This window comes from Lepus europaeus, unplaced genomic scaffold, assembly GCF_033115175.1.
Source record: "Lepus europaeus isolate LE1 unplaced genomic scaffold, mLepTim1.pri SCAFFOLD_3_1, whole genome shotgun sequence".
Taxonomy (NCBI): domain Eukaryota; kingdom Metazoa; phylum Chordata; class Mammalia; order Lagomorpha; family Leporidae; genus Lepus; species Lepus europaeus.
In genome coordinates, this window is record NW_026909276.1 from 9,442,991 (window position 1) to 9,464,894 (window position 21,904).

General features: G+C 42.3%; 1 long non-coding RNA gene across 1 annotated transcript; it reads right to left on the bottom strand.

The window, feature by feature from the left end:
• Positions 1-1,027: 1,027 nt before the first annotated feature.
• LOC133755311 (uncharacterized) lies at positions 1,028-13,540 on the bottom strand. Its single transcript, XR_009865369.1, has 3 exons — positions 13,434-13,540; positions 6,656-6,713; positions 1,028-1,649 (listed from the first exon to the last, which is right to left on the bottom strand). It is a non-coding gene; the product is annotated as an uncharacterized LOC133755311 (long non-coding RNA).
• Between the last annotated feature and the right edge of the window lie 8,364 nt (positions 13,541-21,904).

A 21,904-nucleotide genomic window follows, 5' to 3' on the forward strand; every position in this document is an offset into this window, starting at 1 on the left:
TCTTGAGGAAGTACACCCCCTTGAAAGGCACAATGGTGCGGGGACATTAAAATGAAAAGCTACAGCTTTAACAAGAAATCAGTATTCAATGAAATTGAGTTACAATCATGGACAGAGATCAGCTTGAAATTTTTTTTCCCTAGAGACTCTTGAGTCTTGGGAAAAGACAGATTTTGGGGCATCTACTATGGAGCAGCAGGGTTAACACCCTGTCCTGAAGTGCAAGCATCCCATATGGGCACTGGTTTGAGGCCCATCTGCTCTACTTCCAATCCAGCTCTCTGCTGTGGCCTAGGAAGGCAGTAGAAGATGACCCAAGTTCTTGGGCCCCTGTACCTGCATGGGAGAACTGAAAGAAATTCCTAGCTTCAGGCTTCAGATCTGCACTGCTCCAGCCATTGCGGCCAGTTGGGGAGTGAGCCATAAGATGGAAGACCTCTCTCTCTCTTCTCTGCCTCCCTTCTCTTTGTGCAACTTTGACTTTCAAGTAAATAAATAAGTAAATCTTAAAGAAAAAGAAATATTTTGTCTTGAGATAAAAAAATTATAATGTATTTCCCTACAAACAATGGAGAACTGGCTCACAACCTGATACTTTCTTGAGCTAAAGGCTCTCTGCTCTCTCCCTCTCTCTCTCCTTTCAAATATAAATAAATAAGTAAAGCTAGCACCAATAATATCTATTCATTTTTTGTTCTGGAGGCTGAAAGTCTGAGGTCAGAGTGTCAGCAAGGCCACGTTTCCTCTAATGATGGAGAAGAATACCTCCTTGCATCTTCCTTGCTTTTGGTAGCTGCCAGCAATCCTTGGCATTCATTGGCTAGAAGCTGTATGTCCCAAATCTCTACCTCGGTTGTCATGACGTTTTCCTTTCTGTGTGTCTTCAGGCGACCTTCTTATGAAAATATCACATGTTGAATTTAGGGCCCATCTTGATCTGAGATGATCTTAGTTTAGCTAGTTAGACCTGCAAAGATTCTATTTCCAAATAAAATCACATTCTGAGATTCGAAGTTGACATGAATTTGAGTGAAATAATATTCAACCCAGTATAGTTTAATTTGCTTCCTTTTCACTTCATTTAAGGAAACTTTTAAAAGTACTTTTGCTGTTTACAAAGAAAATAGAGCATCTCATTAAATTTTGAGCTTCCAGTTATTGGATATAGTTTAACAAAAGATCAAAACCTTTAAAGAGTAGACATGAGTAGACACACATGAATTGCTGAACTTGACATTAAGTGAGAATTAGAAATTCGGTCATGGGTCCCTCTTCAGCTTTCCATTAGCCTACTAAATCATGTTTCACCACCTATATATTCACCTGTGACCTGATAAAATATATAATGAATCCCCTGGGTACTGGCAATGTATTTGGCCTGGGTCAGAGGACTATGCAACTTATTGTTGAGAACAGTTGCTCCACCAGCCCAATGATTTCTCTTATCTGGAAATGTAGGGGCTACATAAGGGGTTCTGGGTAATGTTAAACTATATAAGGAGTCTTTGTCAAATGGGAGTGGCTTGGGAGTTTCCCTCACCCAAGGACAGCAGGATGCTGTAGTTCTCCAGTATCACATTCCCATACAAGATCTTCTGAGCATTGTCCAGGTCCTGCTGCTCCTCCTGGCTGAAGTCCACAGTCAAAACCTGTAACAGCACACATCCCCAAAAGACATCAGCTATGAGTCAAAAAAAGACACTTTCATTTCTGTGTCTAGTATGCTTCCCACATGAGATGAAGCTAGTTTTTGTATGCTATATGCCAACAGAGAAGAAAGTGACAATAAAAACACATTACCTATATATCAGCTTTGTAATTACAAAATTTACTATACTATAGTTTCTCATATTATAAGGGCCTGAGAGCCCAGTAAGAATAAGATGAGTAAAATTCTGATTCTGTAAGGAGATCACAATGTAATCTGTAGGCAAGTACATAAATATCTAATTGAAAAGTGTTAGCTCAAGTGAGACAGATGTTCAAAGTAGATCAGGGTAAAAAGGTTTTTAAAAATAAATTTGGGGAGGATGACATTGTGGCATAGTGAGTAAGGTCACTATCTATGATGCCAGCATATAATATGGACACCTTTTACCTAATCCCAATTTAATTCCTCCTGAATATTCTCTCTCTCTCTCTTTTTTCTTTTTGGACAGGCAGAATGGACAGTGAGAGAGAGAGAAAGAGAGAGGAATATTCTCTTTTTTATGGAAGATTTAAAGGAATTTTTTTTTATCATTCCTTTGGGTAACGCTGATTGTGAAAAATTAACCTAAATAATACCTGGGTTTTTTTTTGTTTATTTGTTTTTAAGATTTTTTTTATTTATTTGAAAGAGCTATAGAGAGAGGTAGAGACACAGAGAAAGGTATTCCATCTGCCAGTTCACTCCCCAGGTGGCTGCAATGGCTGGAGCTTTATCTTTAAATGCAAATCTGGGGCCAGTGATGTGGTGCCTACATTTGATATGGGTGCCTGTTTTTGTTCTGACTGCTCATATTCCTATCTAGCTCTCTGCTTGTGGCTTGGGAAAGCAGTGGAAGATGGCCCAAGTGCTTGGGACCCTGTACCCATGTGGGAGACCCAAAAGATCCTGCCCCTGGCTTTGGATCGGCTGAGCTCTAGCCTTGTGGCCATTTGTGGAGTAAACCAGTGGACGGAAGACCTCTCTATCTCTGCCTCTACCACCTAGCTCCTGGCTTCAGATCGGCGCAGTGCACTGGCCGTAACAGCCATTTGGGGGGTGAACCAATGGAAGGAAGACATTTCACTCTGTTTCTCTCTCACTGTCTAACTCTGCCTGTCCAGAAAAAAAATAAAAAGATCAAAGAGACCGGATTTTAAAAAAGATTTGATTTAATTGAGAGATACAATTACAGACAGAGAGAGGGAGGGATACCAAAAAAGGTCTTCCATCTGCTGGTTCACTCCCCAAATGGCCTCAATGGATAGAGTTGCATCACTTAGAAGCCAGGAGCCAGGAGCTCCTTCAAGGTCACCCATGTGGATGCAGAGTCCCAAGCACTTGGGCCATCTTCCACTATTTTCCCAGGCCACAATCAGAGAGCTGGATAGGAAGATGAGTAGTCGGAACAAAAACAGGCACCCATATCAGATGTAGACACCACATCACCGGCCCCCAGATTTGCATTTAAAGACAAACTCTGGAAGGAGAATGGAGAGAAAGAAAGGAAGAATTGGACAAGAAATCAGAAAGAAATATCATCACTAACCATTAAATATAGAGCATTAAGAATAGAGAACACAAAAGTCAGGAAGCACAAACACAATTCAGCACCGATGGGTTGTGCAGAGGGTTAAAACGAGTTCAATTCCATGATGTGTGCATGAAAGACTGCATGGACATGGCACAGGAAACTGAAATTGGGGAAAAAAAATCAACAAGAATATGATGGAAAGAAGTGAGACTGAACTTGGACACATTGTGTTTGAATTTTCTGTTGTTAATTATGTTGGGATCAACAACGGGCAACTAGAAATACAACGTAGAGCTCAGTAGAGATCAAAGCAGCAGAATTTCAGTGAATAGAGCTAATGAAGTATCCTAAAGAAGAATATCAAAGAATGCAGAAAAGGAAAGAGAAGGGGATCTGAAGAAACCTTGTACCTACTGGTACAGGAAGGGAAGAACATAATAAGAAAAGGACAGGAGAGAAGGAATATTGATGTTTATACCAGGGATAATGAAAATCTCAACATTAAAGAAATCTCTGCCTCTTGGGGCTGGCACTGTGGTGCATCAGGTGAATGCTCTGACCTGAAGCGCCAGCATCACATATGGGTGCCAGTTCTAGACCCAGCTGCTCCACTTCTGATCCAGCTCTCTGCTATGCATTGGAAAAGCAGTAGAAGATGGCCCAAGTCCTTGGACCCCTGAACCCACATGGGAGATCCGGAAGAAGCTCCTGGCTCTTGCTTAGGATGGGCCCAGCTTCAGCCATTGTGCCCAATTTGGGAGTGAACCAATGGATGAAAGACCTCCCTCTCTGCCTCTCCTTTCTCTGTGTTATTCTGATTTTCAAATAAATAAATAATTCTTAAAAAAAAATCTGCCTCTCTGGTGTAATGCTGACTTTCAAATAAATAATAAATAAATCTTTTTTTAAAAAGGAAATTATGGCATATGTATTCCACATAATATTTTTCTTTTTTTTTCTTTTCTTTTTTTTTTTTTTAATTTTTTGACAGGCAGAGTGGACAGTGAGAGAGAGAGACAGAGAGAAAGGTCTTCCTTTGCTGATGGTTCACCCTCCAATGGCCGCCGCGGTAGCGCGCTGCGGCCGGCGCACCGCGCTGTTCCAATGGCAGGAGCCAGGTGCTTATCCTGGTCTCCCATGGGGTGCAGGGCCCAAGCACTTGGGCCATCCTCCACTGCACTCCCTGGCCACAGCAGAGAGCTGGCCTGGAAGAGGGGCAACCGGGACAGGATCGGTGCCCCGACCGGGACTAGAACCCAGTGTGCCGGCGCCGCAAGGCGGAGGATTAGCCTGTTGAGCCACGGCGCCGGCAGAGATTAAAAATAAAATCCTGTTATTTGCAGCAAAATGTATGAAACTGGAAAACATCATACTTAACCATATGTTCTCCCTGATCTGTGATAACTAATAGAGCACCTAAAGGCAATCTATAGAAATGAAATTGACAATTTGAGAAGCAATAACTTTGAACAGCCTTTCTCAACTATTGAACCGTTTTTTTCATATTATTTGTTGAGCTCTTTAATTAGTATAGTTAATCATGTGTATAAAGTTAATTGTGAATAGATCTTAATAAAAAATAAGAATGGGAATAAGAGAGGGAGGAAGAAGAGGGGTGGGAGTGTGGTGGGAATGTGAGCACAGCAGGAAGAATCACTATGTTCTTAACGTCATAATTATGAAACGCATGAAGTTTGTATTCCTTAAATATAAAGTTTCTGAGAAAAAAAAAGATATAAGCTTAAGGAGCATCCCAGAAAAATTTTAATTTTGGTTATTTCAGTCAAGGATATTAGGCAGTAATATTTAAAATGAAAGAATGAATTATGTGTTTTTTATCGTCTTTATTTTTAATGATTAACTAACTTCTTTTAAAAGACATAGTTTCGCCGGCACCACGGCTCACTAGGCTAATCCTCTGCCTTGCGGCGCCGGCACACCGGGTTCTAGTCCCGGTCGGGGCACTGATCCTGTCCCGGTCGCCCCTCTTCCAGGCCAGCTCTCTGCTGTGGCCAGGGAGTGCAGTGGAGGATGGCCCAAGTCCTTGGGCCCTGCACCCCATGGGAGACCAGGATAAGCACCTGGCTCCTGCCATCGGATCAGCGCACTGCGCTGGCCGCAGTGTGCCTACCGCGGCGGCCATTGGAGGGTGAACCAACGGCAAAAGGAAGACCTTTCTCTCTGTCTCTCTCTCACTGTCCACTCTGCCTGTCAAAAAAATAAAAAATAAATAAATAAATAAATAAAAGACATAGTTTCAAGAGACTGAAGACAGAGAAAGATCTGCCATCAGCTGCTCCACTCCCAAAATGGATGTAACAGCTAGAGCTGAACCAGACTGAAATCAGGAGCCAGAAGCTTCATCAGGGTCTTACACATAGGTGAGACCAAGTGCAGGTGCCCAAGCACTTGGAGCAACTTCTGCTGCTTGCAGAGGTACGCTAAGCAGGGAGCTGGATTGGAAATGGAACAACCAGGAAACAAACCAAAATCCATAAAGGATGCTGGCATCCTAGGCAGCTGTTTAACCCACTATACCACAATGTCACAATGTCAGCCCCAGGTTTTCATTTTAGATTTGAGCAGCTTGAGGTGCCATTTGGACAGCTATAAGGAAATGCTCAACAGGGAGTAAATATAGTGGTCTACATGCTGTGCAAGAAGCCCAAGCAGGAGATACAGATGTGTCAGATGATATAGGGTCAACCTGTCAAGGTGAATTGCAGAATGGAATCAACAGGACACCAGTAAAAAGAGAAAAAACTTTCAGTGATGATACAAACAGGTTAACTTCCAGGAGAAGGCGTGTAGCAGTTTCTACCATGGCAAGGGAAAAGACAGTCATTTAGCCTAATGCCGTGGCCCTACATCAGCAATTTTGGCTGTGCGATCAGGCCTGCTCCAAATTCTTGATTTTTTCCAAATCTAGAACACTAGAAGTCAGCATTGGCAACTCTAGAATGTAGGCTTCTCAACTCAAAGTGAGAGGCCAGGACTACATTCCTAGTTCTCAGCTATGACCCTGTCTCAGCCCTGGCTGCTGTGGGTGTTTGGAGTGTAAATCAGTTGACTGAAGGTCACAGTCTCTCTCTCAGTGCCAGTATTGTGGCATTGTATGCTAAACATCCACCTATGGTGCCAGCATCACATATGGGCACCAGTTTGTGTTCCGCATGTTCTTCTTCTTCTTAGTATTTATTTGAAAGTAGAGTTACAGAGAGGGAGAGACAGAGAAAAGTCTTCCATCCACTGGTTCACTCCCCAAATGGTCACAAACAACTAGAGCTGGGGCGCCAGCCATTGCGGCCATTTGGGGGTGAAGCAAAGGAAGGAAAACCTTTCTCTCTGTCTCTCACTGTCTAACTCTGCCTGTCAAAAAATAAAATAAAAAAAATAAATACAAAGTGAAAGAAGCTGAGGAATAAATAACTTACTGGCAATATATTCTTTTTTGTTGGTCTTGGGTACATGTAGATGTCTTCAGGATCTTATCTGCAAGAGAAATTATTCAGAGAGAGTGGTGAGACAAATAGTCTAGATTCTTCATAAATTCTACTGTGCTAGCAAGATCATGAAGGAAAGGCATAGAGACAAATGGGCATATTAGCTGCGCAACAAAAATAAAGTACCCTCCCTATGGGGGAATATAGGCTTTACACATGGGAAGAGCAGCAAAGACCCTGAAAGAGCACACACAACTCTACCAATCACTCAGGTTAAACATAGACTATTGTTAGGCTAATTAAAATATTCATTTGTTACCAATTCTGTAAAAAGAAAATCAATGTCAGGGGCCATCACTGTAGAGTAGTGGGTGAAGCTTCCTGCTGCAGTGTGGGCATCTCATATGCACACCAATTTGAGTCCTACCTGCTCCACTTCTGATCTAGCGCTCTGCTATGGACTGGGAAAGCAGTGGATGGAAACCCAAGTCCTGGAACAGCACCGTGGCACACTGGGTTAATCCTCTGCCTGCGGGACTGGCATCCCACATGGGCACTGATTCTAGTCCTGGTTGCTTCTCTTATAGTACAGCTCTCTGCTGTGGCCCAGGAGGGCAGTGGAGGATGGCCCAGGTGCTTGGGTCCCTGCACCCATGTGGGAGACCAGAAAGGGTCACCTGGCTCCTATCTTCGGATTGGTGCAGCTCTGGCTATGGTGGCCATTTGCAGGGTGAACCAACAGAAGAAAGACCTTTCTCTTTGTCTCTCTCTCATGGTCTATAACTCTACCTGTCAAATAAAAAAGAAAAAGAAAAGAAAACCTAAGTCCTTGGGTCCCTTGCACCAACATGGGAGACTTGGAAAAAATCTCCAGGCTCCTGGCTTCAGATTGGCCCAGTCTCAGCCAATGAGGCCATTTGGGGAGTGATCAGCAGATGGAAGACCATCTCTCTTTCTGCCTCTGTCTCTCTGTAACAGCCTTTCAAATACATAAAATCATAAAAATAAAAATCAATGTCACTGCATAAATAATTTATAATATTCATTGGGATTGTCCAATTAATTAGCAGTACACCAAAAAGAAACCTGCTTTCATTAGTATCTATATTACACAGAAAATTACTCAGGCAATACTGTTTTCCTTACAACATCTCTTGCTTTTATGTATCTAAAATTCCACTAAAGTATCCAGCTTAAAGTTAGTTTTTGGCCACAATTATATGTATAGGAAAAATTGACATAATATATCTATTACAGCTTTCTTTTACTGTTCCATGACACTCCTCTCTGTATACAAACCTTGATAGAATTCTTCTCCACAGGGACCCCTGACATTTTCCAGTTCACTTTAGTTCTAGCCCATGAGACAACAGTAAATATGATACAAACGTAATTTGAAAAGTATTTTGTCTTTGGGAGTTTGCCTTCTTGTACAGTAATCATGTGGAGAATCCTGAGACTTCCTGTTGGACACATGGGGCCTAGGTCACAGGCTGCACAAACCAGACATTGGAAGCATAGGCATCATGATACACTAGGTTAAGCTACTTCTCTGGACATACCACATTTATATCAGAGTGCTTGTGTGTGTCCTGGCTATTCCAGACCTCCAAATCAACTTACTGCAAGTATTTTTTTTCTTAAAGTTTTAGTTATTGATTTGAAATGCATAGTTACAGAGATGCAGAGATAGAGAGAGAGGTCTTCCATCTGCTGGTTCACTACCCAGGTAGCTGCAATGGCTAGAGCTACACTGATCCAAAACCAGGAGCCAGGAGCTTCTTCCAGGTCTCTCTCCCACACAGGCACAAGGGCCCAAGGCCATGGGCCATCTTCTTCTACTTTCTCATGCCATAACAGAGAGCTGGATTGGAAGCGGGCATCCAGAACTCAAAGTGATGCCCACATGGATTGCTGGCAATGCAGGTGGTGACTTTACTCATGACACCACAGCACCGGCACCACAAGTGTTCTTTTGAGTCAATAGATCATGGCTCAAAAACTTGGATTTCTGCCATCTGCATGGAAACCCACATGGAGTCCCTACCTCCTGGCTTTCATAGATATAACCCTGGCCATTGTGGGCTTTTGCAGAGTGATCAGGCAGCCTTGGTTGGCAATGTTCATATTTTTAAATATTTCACTTTTCTAGATTTTTGAGTCAGTATTCAGAGTCCTATTGCTTCTTTATTACCAAGAATTCCAAGACCTAACTCAGCATGGGTGCTATGTATAGCATAATGTGAGAGTTAGGAGGTGAGAGAACTCCCAACATGGTATCTAGTTAGCATACCTTAGAAATAGTGGCAGTCTATAGAATTTACAAACCTACCTACAGGAGTGGTGGGACATTTAAGGGATTTTAATAATTTCCCAAAATTGAAGTGAAATGGACACTATGAGAAACAGTGACTTGATCAGCTCTTGTCCTGACCGTTGATGTACAATGTAATACTTTATCCATTTTAGCATTTTTTCTTTGTTTTCTTCTAATACTATTGGTTGAACTCTGTAATTAACACACAATTATTCTTAGGTGTTTAAATTTTAACTGAAAAGTGATCCCTATTCAATATAAGAGTGGGAATAAGAGAGGGAAGAGATGTACAATTTGGGACATGCTCAATCGCACTTGCCCCAAATGGTGGAGTTAGAAACATGCCAGGGGATTCCAATACAATCCCATCAAGGTGGCATGTACCAATGCCATCTCACTAGTCCAAGTGATCAATTTCAGTTCACAATTGATCACACTGATAGGTCTAAGAGTCAAAGGGATCACACAAACAAGACTAGTGTCTGCTAATACTAACTGATAGAATCAAAAAGGGAGAGAACGATCCAACATGTGAACATACATCCTTGCCTTGGGTCTAATCCTAAGAGAAATCATTCAGAAATTGTACATCTTTTTAAAAAACGTGTGAATACTAACTGTTAGCATAAAAAAGGGAGAGGATGATCCAACATGGGAAGTGGGATACACAGCAGACTCATAGAATGGCAGATGTCCTAAACAGCACTCTGGCCTCAAAATCAGCCCTTAAGGCATTTTGATCTGGCTGAAGAGCCCATGAGAGTATTTTAGGCATGGAAAGCCAAGACACTCTGGTGAAAAAAAAAAAAACTAAATGAAAGATCTCTGTGAGTGAGATGCCAGTGGAAAGAACGGGGCCATCAAAGAAGGAGGTACCTTTCTCTGAAGGGAGGAGAGAACTTCCACATTGACTATGACCCTATCGGAATAAGATCGAAGTTGGCGAACCCTAAAGGCTTCCATAGCCTCGGCAACTCATGACTAGAGCCTAGGGAGATTACTGATGCCATAAACAAGAGTGTCAAATTGTTAAGTCAACAACAGGAGTCACTGTGTACTTATGTCTCATGTGGGATCTGTCCTTAATATGTTGTCCAATGTGAAGTAATGCTATAACTAGTACTGAAACAATATTTTTACACTTTGTGTTTGTGTGGGTGCAAACTGATGAAATCATTACTTAATATATACTGATCGATCTTCTGTATATAAAGATAATTGAAAATGAATCTTGTTGTGAATGGAATGGGAGAGGGAGCGGGAGATGGGAGGGGCACAAGTGGGAGGGAAATTATGGGGGGAGGGGAAAGCAAATGTAATCCATAAACTGTACTTTGGAAACTTTATATTTACTAAATAAAAAAAAAGAAAAAAATTTAAAAAAATAATTTTCCAAAATTTACTAAAAGGAAAAATGGCAACATGGTAAGGGCTGACTTCCCATGATTCCTAACCATCTTCATCTTCCTGCACTACACACCCTCACCCATCACCCTCATCCATCCTTGATGAATGTCCACCCTACAATGGCTTGCCTGGGCTGCAGCTGGGTGCCCAGCCATGGCTGTGGGAGGGCCCTCCAATAGGAGAATAGCAGCTGTCCTCGGCACCTGGTCACAGCTGTGGGAGGGGACATGGATAGCAGAGCACCACCACTCCAGTGGGCCCTGTGGGTGCTTGCCTGTGCCAAGGGTGGAGACTAGGCCCCGACCTCCCTGTCCCCAGTTTTGGGCCCACCAGAGCACACCTGTGAAATGCATGTCAATTGAGAATAATTGTGGTTACCAGCAAGTGAGGGGGAGAAATGGTGGATTAAGGACAAAGGAGATACATTGGTCATGGGGTGCAAAGTTTCCAGTAGACAGGAGAAATGAGTCTACAGCTGTACTGCAAAGCATGGAAACTACAATGCTGTATTTCATATTTCAACTTGTTAAGAGAGGCTTTTGAAAGTACTCACCATACAGTATAGGAGGTGATGAATGAATTATTCTGATTAGACAATTCCAGAATTAACATTCATCAGATGATCACATTGTACCCCACAGGTATTTGTAGCTATTTCTCAGTTGAATAGTTTAAAAAGGCAAAGATTACCAGGCTACACTAAAAAAGCTAGGAACAATACAATGTGTATTAATATAAAGAGAAATGTTTAATGATTTTGCAGTAGGACAAAAATGATTCTTAAAGATTTGTTAAATTGAAAGGCAGAGTTAGAGAGAAGAGATATAGATCTTCCATCCACTGGTTCACTCTCCAGATGGCCACAACAGACAGAGCTGTGCCAATCCAAAGCCAGGAAGCAGAGGCTTATTCTGGGTCTCACATGTGGGTGTAGGTGTCCAAGTACTTGGGTCATCTTAATGTTGCTTTTCTAGGCACATTAGCCAGGAGCTGGATTGGAAATGGAGCAGCTGGGACTTGAACCTAGGCCTGTATAGGATGCCAGTGCTGTAAGCTGCAGTTTTTCTTCGTTTAACACTGCAGTGCCCCCCCCCCCCCAAAAAAAAGTCAGGGATACAAAGAGTTCAAAAGCTGAAAGATGAAAACAACACATATAGAAGGGGCTGGGGCCATGGCTTAAAGGGTAAAGCCACCCATCTGCAGTGTTGGAATTCCACAAGGGTACCACTTCAAGTCCCACCTCCAGTGCTGGCATCCCATATGGGCACTGGTTTGAATCCTGATTGCTCCACTTCCAATCTAGCTCTGTTATGCGCTGGAAAAGCAGTAGAAGATGGCCCAAGTCTTTGGGCCCCTGAACCTATGTGGGGGACCTGGAAGAAACTCCTGGCTCTGGATCAGCAGAGCTCTAGCTGTTGCAGCCAACTGGGGAGTGAACAATTGGATAGAAGACCTCCCTCTCTCTACCTCTCTCTCTCTGTGTAACTGACTTTTAAATAGAAAAATAAATCCTTAAAAAACAAATGTGTAACTGTTCATATAGATAGGCTCAAAGGGATCACATAAATAACATCAAGTGTCTACTTGATTTTTTTTTTAAGCTTTAATTAAATAACTTTAACTTAAATTATAGTAAATGTATCATTGGTATAAAGTCTCTGGGAGTGCCCAGCCTCAAAGGTGGAGACGGTGAGACTCCTCCAAGGACAAAGGTTCACAAACCACTCGTTTCTTGTTCATTCTGATTGTAAAAAAATATTCCACCATGGTTTTAAAGTTTCCATTAAACCTTTCAAGGTAGTTTAGTATCAATGCCTCCAGTCCTCACACCTGTCATTAAGTGGAAAGTATAGACACAAAACATTTCAACAAGATGAATAAAAAGGAATTAAATTTATTAATTTAATTAGTAGACACTTGATGTTACTTAATTAATAGAATTAAAAAGGAGAGAATGATCCAACATGGAAAGCAGGCCACACAGCAGACTCATAGAATGACAAATGCCCTAAACAGCACATTGACATCAGAATCAGCCCTTAAGGCCTTTGGATCTAGCTAAAAATCCCATGAGAACATTTTACTGTAGCAAAAAAAAAAAAAAATCTACATAAATGATCTCTGTGAGTGAGACCCCGTGGAAAGCAGAGGACATCAAAGGAGGTACCTTTTTCAGAAGGCTAGAGAGAACTTTCCACTTTTCTTATGGCCCTGTCTACATACTAACAGAGTTTGTGGACTCAAAAGGCTTCTATAGCTTTGGCAGCTCATGACAAGAGCCTCAGGTGATCACTGACATCATAAACAAAAGTGTCAATTGTTACATCAACAATAGTAGTCACTGTGTACTTACTCCCTATGTAGGACCTCTGTCCTTAATGAGTTGTGCTGTGAGAATTAACAGTAAAACTCATCTTCAAAAGTACTTTAGGGCCGGCGCCGTGGCTTAACAGGCTAATCCTCCACCTTGCGGCGCCGGCACACCGGTTTCTAGCCCCGGTTGGGGCGCCAGATTCTGTCCCAGTTGCCCCTCTTCCAGGCCAGCTCTCTGCTATGGCACGGGAAGGCAGTGGAGGATGGCCCAAGTGCTTGGGCCCTGCACCCGCATGGGAGACCAGGAGAAGCACCTGGCTCCTAGCTTCAGATCAGCGAGATGCGCCAGCCGCTGCGGCCATTGGAGGGTGAACCAGTGGCAAGAAGGAAGACCTTTCTCTCTCTCTCTCTCACTGTCCACTCTGCCTGTCCAAAAAAAAGTACTTTAGACATTGTGTGTCTCTACAAACTGTTGAAATCTTTACTTACTACAGAGTTGGCCTTCTGTATATAAAGATAATTACAATTGAATCTTTATGAAGAATGGGATAGAAGAGGGAGTAGAAGGTGGGACAGGAGTGGGGGTGCGAGGGTGGGAAGGGGGGAAGAACTGCTATATTCCTAAAGCTGTACCTATGAAATGTGTATTCATTAAATTAAAGCTTTCTAAAAGAAAAAGAAAGAGCCAAGAATGGGCCAAGTACCTGGAGCCCTGCTATCCATGGTACAAACCTGGCTTGAGTTCTCAGTGCTAGGCCTTAGGCTAGTGGAGTCCAGGTATTGTGGTAGCTGGAGAAAGTCAGTTGATAGGAGATCCCTGTGCCTCTCTCTCCTTTTTGCTCTGTCTCTTAGTTCCTCAAATAAAAAAAAATTTAAAAATGTACAACCCTGGAAACCAAAACCAGAAGGATATTGAAGAATTCTTCAAACTTGTAGTAAATAAGAATCATATTCCCAAATGGACAGTGAGTTATTGAATCAATCACATGGGAAATTCAGAAATAAGATGATTAGAATCAAAGTACAACACAAATTAATGGAATAAATGCAAAGCAAGGCTTAGGAGGAAATAGCTGTAAAGATCTATATTTCATAGTAAGATATGAAATCAATTATCTACAATTCAGAAGAAACAAAGAGTGAAGTGGAGTAGGGTGGAGAAAGGAATGTGTGGTGCTCCCCACTTTGTGTAAAAGACACAGTGCTGTGCTTCTGGCACATAGCAAGGGATGCTTCTCCCACCAAGAGCCTACAGCCTCTGCACCATGATATCAAGCTACCCTACCCAAATCTTATTTTTCAAATAAAGAAATCTTGAAAAACACAGATGTAAATAATCAAGCCCTCTTATTATCCTAGGCTTCTAAGGTAAACATTTTAACATTTTTATTAACATTTTTAACATTTATTTATTTATTTTAAAGGTAGAGTTACAGAGAGAGAAAACAAAGAGACCTTCCATCTGTTGGTTCACTTCCCCAATGGCCACCACTACAGGGATGGGCCAGGCTGAAGCCACAGACAGAAGCTTCATCCTTGTCTCCTGCAGGGGTACAGAGACCCAAGGACTTAGGCCATCCTCTCCTGCTTTCCCAGGTGCATTAGCTAGGAGATGGATCAGAATTGGGCCACCAGGAATCAGACCAGTGCCCATATGGGTGCTACTGTCACTGGCAGCAGCTTAACCTGCTATGCCACAATGTCATAAAGGTAAGCATTTCTAACTCAGGCCACAGTAAAGGAGGAGAAAATAGCTTACAGGAGAGGACTAGAAATTTGAAAGCAGTCAATCAAATGGAAACTTAAAAAAGCTGCAGTTCAGAAGATGATTGAAAATGTTATTAGAGGTTGTCCTCATTATGGTATAAAATGTTAAATAAACCTCCCCCTTCAGTGCCGGCATCGCATATGGCCACTGATTCAAATCAAGTCCTGGCTGCTCCACTTCTGATCCAACTCTCTGGTGTGGTCTGGAAAAGCAGTAGAAGATGGCTCAAGTCCTTAGGCCTCTGCACCCATGTGGGAGACCCTGAAGAAGCTGCTGGCTACTGGCTTCGGATTGGCCCAGCTCAGGCCATTATGGCCATTTGGGGAGTGAACCAGTGGATGGAAAACCTCTCTACCCATGCCTCTCTGTAACACTGCTCTTCAAATAAATAAATCATTTGAAAAAACAGAACAATGTCTTAACTAAGACATTAAAAACCCACAAATTTCACCAATTCATTGAGTCTCCTGTAATTATTTTTTTCTCTTTTGATCTCCATCAGCAGTTTCACAATTCTGTTTTATTTTTCAGAGTTCTAGAAATTCATGGTTACTCCATTGATCTTCCATGAGAAACCCATATTTATAATTATTTTTAATGGTCTTATAAATATAAATCCTCCTGGAGAAGAACAAGAACTGTGGATGAAAAAGACAAAATCATCACAATTGAAATTTTTAAAGTAATTTAGCAATTTAGCAAAGGAGATGCCCACAGGATTTGAAAAAGTACAGCAGTATTTTACAAACCAGTTCATCATTTCGAGCAATGATAGCACTGGAGCAATTTCAAAATTCTTCTAAAGTACCCAAGGAACCCCCCTCTGCTTTTTGAAGAACAGCAGCTTGTTAGATTTCACCATTGGACTTCTCCATGTTACATAACCCCTGGGAAACTCACATCAATAGCATTTCTATATCAATGCAACAACTTAAAATTTATGATATTACAGCTAGATAATACTTTTCAGGTAAAGGGAGCCTAATTAGCCATCATCTCTGCAAGTTGAAAACTACATCTTTTGTTGATTTCCAGGGATCCACAAAGAAATCAAGGTCAAAACAGTTGATTTAGAACTTTGATTTTGAAAAAAATGTCAGATATCAAAAATAAAAAAATAGTTGGTTAACATAGGATCTCTGATCATTATGAAATAATAATCATTCACTTATATAAAGAGTCAAATTATGTTTAAATATATTTATTAAGTATATTTAATATCTGATTAGTAGAAATATACACTTAAAAGATGTTAAAAATAACTCTTAACATTCAGTTTTCTAAACCCAAAGATAGAAAATACATGAGATTATCTTGACAAAACACAAAATTTCTTTCCCTCATGTAATTAGTTAACAAAAGATAAAAGAAAATCCTTTTGTACTGTGCTTCTTCTAATGGGAAGCTCCCCCAGATAACTTAGAAGTTAAACCTAGTGGAATGGTATCCAAACTTAGACATTGAAATAGTATGTGTGAAGGCTGTAAGCATTCAACCTTATAAAAGAACGAGAACACTTAGAAACAAGTACACCTGAGGCCGGTGCTGTGGCACTGCAGATAAAGCCACTGCCTGCAGTGCTGGCATCCCATATGACTGCTCTACTTCTGATCCAGCTCTCTGCTATGGCCTGGAAAAGCAGTAGATGGCCCAAGTACTTGGCCTCTCTGCACTAGTGTTGGAGACCCAAAAGATGTTCCTGGCTCCTGGCTTCAGATTGGCAGAACTCCAGCCATTGCAGCCTTTTGGGGAGTGAACAAGCAGATGGAAGACCTCTCTCTAACTCTCTCTCTGCCTCTCTATAACTCTGCCTTTCAAATAAATTCATAAATCTTTAACAAAAAAGACAATAATACATCTTAGAAACAAAAGCAGAAAAAAAAAATCCGTAGAACAGTTTAAATACATCAAGAAAAGTCAAGTGTAGAGGCCAGTGTTGTGGCATGTTGTGTAAAGCCAGCCCCTGTGACACAGGTGTCCCACATGGGCACTTGTTCCAGTCCTGACTATTCCATTTCAGATCTAGATCCCTGTTAATGTGCCAAGGAAAATAATGGAAAATTGCCAAGTCCTTGGGTTCCTGCCACCCCTGCCACCATGGCCATGGTGGCTCAGGTGAAGCCATTGTGGCGATCTGAGGAATGAACCAGTAGACCAAAGATCTCTGTCTCTTCCTTTCTTTCTGTGAACTCTGGCTTACAAATGAAATCTTTAAAAAAATTAGATACTCTTAGTATCCTAGTCTTCTCAGATAAACATTTCTCTTTAAGATTAATTAATTTCAAACGTAGAGTTACAGAGAGAGAACAGAGAGAGAGAAAGATCTTCCATTGGCTAGTTCATTAGCCAAATGGCCACTACAACCAGGACTGGGCCAGGCAGAAGCCACTGCCAGGAGACATCCAGGTCTCCCACATGGGTGCAGGGTCCCAAGGACTTGGGCCAGCCTCTCCTGTTTTCCCAGGTGCATTAGCTAGGAGATGAATCAGAAGTGGGACATGAGGAATCAAACCAGTGCCCATTTGGGTTGCTGCCACCACAGACAGCATCTTAACCTGATGTGCCACAATGTCAGCCATAAGGACAAGCATTTTTAATGACAGGCCATAACTAAACAATGAAGGAGGAGAAAATAGCTTATAAGAGATGGCTAGTTGTTGGGAAGGAGTCAATCAAATGGAAATTTTAAAAGATTGCAGTTGAGGAGAGGGTTGAAATGTTATTAGAGGGGCCAGGCACTGTAGCGTAGTAGGCTAATCCTAGAAAAGCAGTTGATGGCTCACTTGGTTAACCCTCCACCTGCAGTGCTGGCAACCCATATGGGTGCTGGGTATAGTCCCAGTTGCTCCTCTTCCAGTCCAGCTCTCTTCTGTGGCCCAGGAAGGCAGTGGAGGATGGCCCAAGTGCATGGACCCCTGCACCCACATGGGAGACCTGGGAGACAGGGAGGAAGCACCTGGCTCTTGGCTTCGGATCCACACAGCAACAGCCGTAGCAGCCATTTGGGGGTGAAGCAATGGAAGGAAGACCTTTCTGTCTCTCTCACTGTCTAACTCTATCTATCAAATAAATAAAAACAATAAAAAACAAGAAGTTGCAGTTGATTAGATGGTTGAAAATGTTATTTAGAGGGCATTGTAGGCTAATCCTAGGAAAGCAGTGCAAGATGTGCTTGAGCTTGGGGGATCTGCAAGAAGCTCCTCGCTCCTGTTCTGGGTTGGCTCAGCTCCAGCCATTGTGGGTATTTGAAGAGTGAACTAGTAGATGGAAGACATTTCACTCTCTCTCTCCCTCTCTTTATCTCTCTCAAAAATTTTTAAAGTTATTAGATTGGGGCAGGCACTGTGGCATAGAAGGTTAATCCTCCACCTCATTGCCAGCATCTTATATGGGTACCAGCTCAGTTGAATCCCAGCTGCTCAACTTCCAATCCAGCTCTTTACTAATGCACCTGGGCAAAGCAGAGAAATGTGGTACTTGAGCCCCTGAACCTGTATGGGAGACCCAGAAGAAGCTCCTGGCTCCTGCCTACTGGCTCCTGCCTGACCCAACTCCCAGTCATTTGGGTAGTGTCATTGGATGGAAGATCTCTTTCTTTCCCTCTCTCTCTCTTTGTATCTCTGCCTTTCAAATAAATAAATGTGTTGTAGAAAGTGTTGTAGACTTTAAAATCAAATATGAAAAACCTCTTGCAAAAATTATCATTAATATATATATTTTTATAAAAAAATTACTAACTTAATGTAGGGTATAAATCCTAGTTTTATTTATTTGAAAGAATTCCAAAAAAAATAAAGGCAATGAGAAAGTGATCATCTGGATCACTTCCCAACTGACTGCAACAGCCAGAGCTGGGACAGGTTGAAGAAGCCAGAAGCCAGGGAAGTCCATGTGGTTCTCCCACATGTGTGGCAGGGGTCCCAGCACTTGGGCCATCTTCTGCTATCCCAGGCACATTCGCAGGGTGCTGGATTAGAAGTGGAGCATTCTGGACTCAAAGAAGCACTCTTATGGGATGCAGATATGATAGACTGCATTTAATTTATGATGCTGGCTGTACCTTGCACATTTTTAATGTCAGGGCTGGAATTGTGATGTTGTGGGTAAAGCCACCACCTGTGATGTTGGCATCCATATGGTCCCATGTCACAGCTGCTCTACCTTAGATCAAGCTCCCTGCTAATGGCCTGGGAAAAGCAGAGGAAAATGGCACAAGTGTTTAGGCTCCTGCTCCTATAGGAGACCTGAATTGAGCTCCAGGCTCCTGCCTTCAGTCTGGCCCAGTGCTTGCTTGCTGCAGAGAACTGGGATTGAACCAGTAGATGGAAGATGTCTGTCCCACTCTCTAACTCAGCCTTTCAAATACATAAATAAAACTTTAAAAAATTCTAAATTTTGCCTGGTGCCGTGGCTTAATAGGCTAATCCTCTGCCTTGCGGCGCCGGCACACTGGGTTCTAGTCCCGGTTGGGGCACCGGATTCTATCCCAGTTGCCCCTCTTCCAGGCCAGCTCTCTGCTATGGCCCAGGAAGGCAGTGGAGGATGGCCCAAGTCCTTGTGCCCTGCACCCACATGGGAGAGCAGGAGAAGCACCTGGCTCCTGGATTTGGATCAGCGTGATGTGCTGTCTGCAGCAGCCATTGGAGAGTGAACCAATGGCAAAAAGGAAGACCTTTCTCTCTGTCTCTCTCTCTCTCTCACTGTCCACTCTGCCTGTCAAAAAAAAAAAAAAGAATTCTAAATTTTGGTAAGTTGATTATTTTTATTGGGGCCAGCACTGTGGCATAGTAGGTTAAACCTCCACCTGCAGTGCTGGCATTTAATAAGAGCACTGGTTCAAAATGCCCTAGAAAAGCAGTGGAGGATGGCACAAATCCTTTGGCCTCTGCTCGCATGTGGGAGACTTGGATGAGGGTCCTGGCTCTAGGCTTCAGATCAGCAAGATCCAACCATTGTAGCCCTCTGGGGAGGGAACCTGTGGATGGAGGACCTCTCTCTCTCTCTCTCTCATTCTGCTTTGCAAATACTTAAATAAATCTTAAAAAATATTTCTTATCCTTGATAACTTGATTTATTTTACTTTGAACTTTTATTTGGCAAAGCAACACTGCATACTGTGCAGTAACACATGACAGTTTACACAGAATGTTAAATTCATTTACATTATTAGCAGCAAATTAGAAATAAACAAACAAACCCTAAGCTACAAATCCCCTATCACTTTTAGAGAGAAAGAACAAACTCTGTCAGTTATGTCCAATCTGAACAGCAGTGTCTACAGGACATCACCTGCCATCTTAAGTTTCAATATTTACAGATTGCCTAGTTGGAAGGTAACAAAGCAGTTGACTGTATCTACCACACGCTATTCTGTGACACCACCTCAAAAGCTTTAAAAAGAAAGCTCATCTCTGCTTTCTTAGTAGCATCTAACACATATCCAAATACCAAGAATCTTAACTTGTGAATGGTGGTGTTATCTGGTACACAGAAGAAATTTGGTATATTAACATCAGAACAAAATTAAGTGTCCATGAAAAGGAAAGCCACTCCTCAAAATCAGTCATAAACTAAAATTTGCCATTTTGCAGAAGACCTATTTTCCTATTTTAAAGTAAACTGTGGGCATGTGAGAGAAGTAACACACACATTCCTATTCTGCAGCCTTCCTCTGCCAGTCAGGCTCTCTGCCTCTTTGAGGAATAAGAAACCCCTACCAAACCACACATTTTCATGCTGAAAATAACAGTGTGATGAAGTCCAAAGGAGCTGTGATGCTATTGGTTTCCAAAAAGCTTTGAGGCCTGAGATGAACAATCCACTGAAATATCACAGGAAGAAAAGAGCAGAAAATAAAATCACTCCCACCTAGACCATTGTTTTTATCTGTTAAAGGCACATATACCACCCCTACCAAAGGCTTCATTTTGACTCTGCCTGAAGGGTTAAAAGCTTACAAGTAAAGCCATAAAACTGAAACTGCAAAAATCCAAGTGTAGCCATGGTGATAAGGAACCAAATTATCAATGTTTGAAACATGTGTCCCCACTTGCCTGTGAAACTGTCCCCATCCACATGAGAAATGGCCTTGTAAAACTGCTTTGTGTAACTGTCTCACGCGATAATGCTTGCAGGTGCCCGGAAAGAGCTGCAATAAGTTCCTGTAACTTAGTGACCTTTGCATGAACTCGCCCCCTCCCATTTGTTTGTTGCACCGTATAAAAACCCTAGCCTTCTTTCTCTCGGGGCTGCTCTGTTCCTGAGTGTTCAGACAGCCCCAGCATGCTGGAGAAAATAAACCCTTTGCTGATTGCATGAGAGTGTCTCTTGGAGTCGTTCCTTGGCGGTAGACATTCCACGACCCTTACAGTACACCTTGTGAACTTGAAAGATGCTAACTGTGTGGCCCCTCACTGGGGACTTGGAGTTCTGTAATTAGAGCTGGGTTTTGTCACTGGTGGTGCACACTGTTGTCTCTACTAGAGTCCACGGCCACTCTTGTGGCATTTACCCTGGTTGGACATTTCCTCAGATTCCCAGCTGAAAGGCACCAAACATGAATGCCTTTAGCTAAAGAGTGAAATACATCCAAACTGCAGCAGATTGTGATTGGATACATTTTTATTGTAGAATTACTACTGGAAATCGCCTTCATCAAAGCATGCTTTGTTCTGACTTTATCATACACAGTGATGGAGCAAAAACAAAAGCCTTGGATCCATGATGACCTCTAACATAGCAACAAGCAGGCCCCCATTTTTCTGGCTTGCCAATAAGCTCCACCCTACTTTACCAGGCCTGTCCTGCCTTGACTTTTGCACATGTTACTATCAGAAGACTCCTGCTCTCAGCCTGAGATCTCTCTCACTCCTCTCAAGTTATCTCCCCATATCTCAGCAGCTCAGCCTCACAGTCCAGCCTCAGCCTAAACCTCTCCCAGCTCACACTGTTATCTCAAGTGACCCTGAAATCTAGCCCAAACTCTCCCTCTTTCTCATCAGCCCAACCTTAGCTCAGATCTCCAAGCCCATTCAGACCACTTTGTTCTATATAAACCACTGTTCTGTAAGGCAGGGGGTCTTCTCACTGCTGTATGCTCACTGGCAACTCTCTCCCACACATTCACCCATGCATTGTCCTATGTGAGGTCTAGAGCACTCTAGGGAGGGATACAGGAGACATCAAGTCTCTGCAGCTGCATGACGTGTTCATTGGGCTTATAAGCTCAGAGTAGGGGAACTCAAGTGTGGCCCACTGGATACAATCTGATAGCACAGTAGTAGGAAAAATGGTAAAATGGTATTCATGCTAGACATGGCTAGTAGTGTTTTAAAATGTGTTGTCCCATTTCATTTTTGCTTAAGCACAACATACCGTTATTGTCACCATTTTCCAAGTGAAGAAGAATGGAGATTACCCAAGATGCTATTGCTAA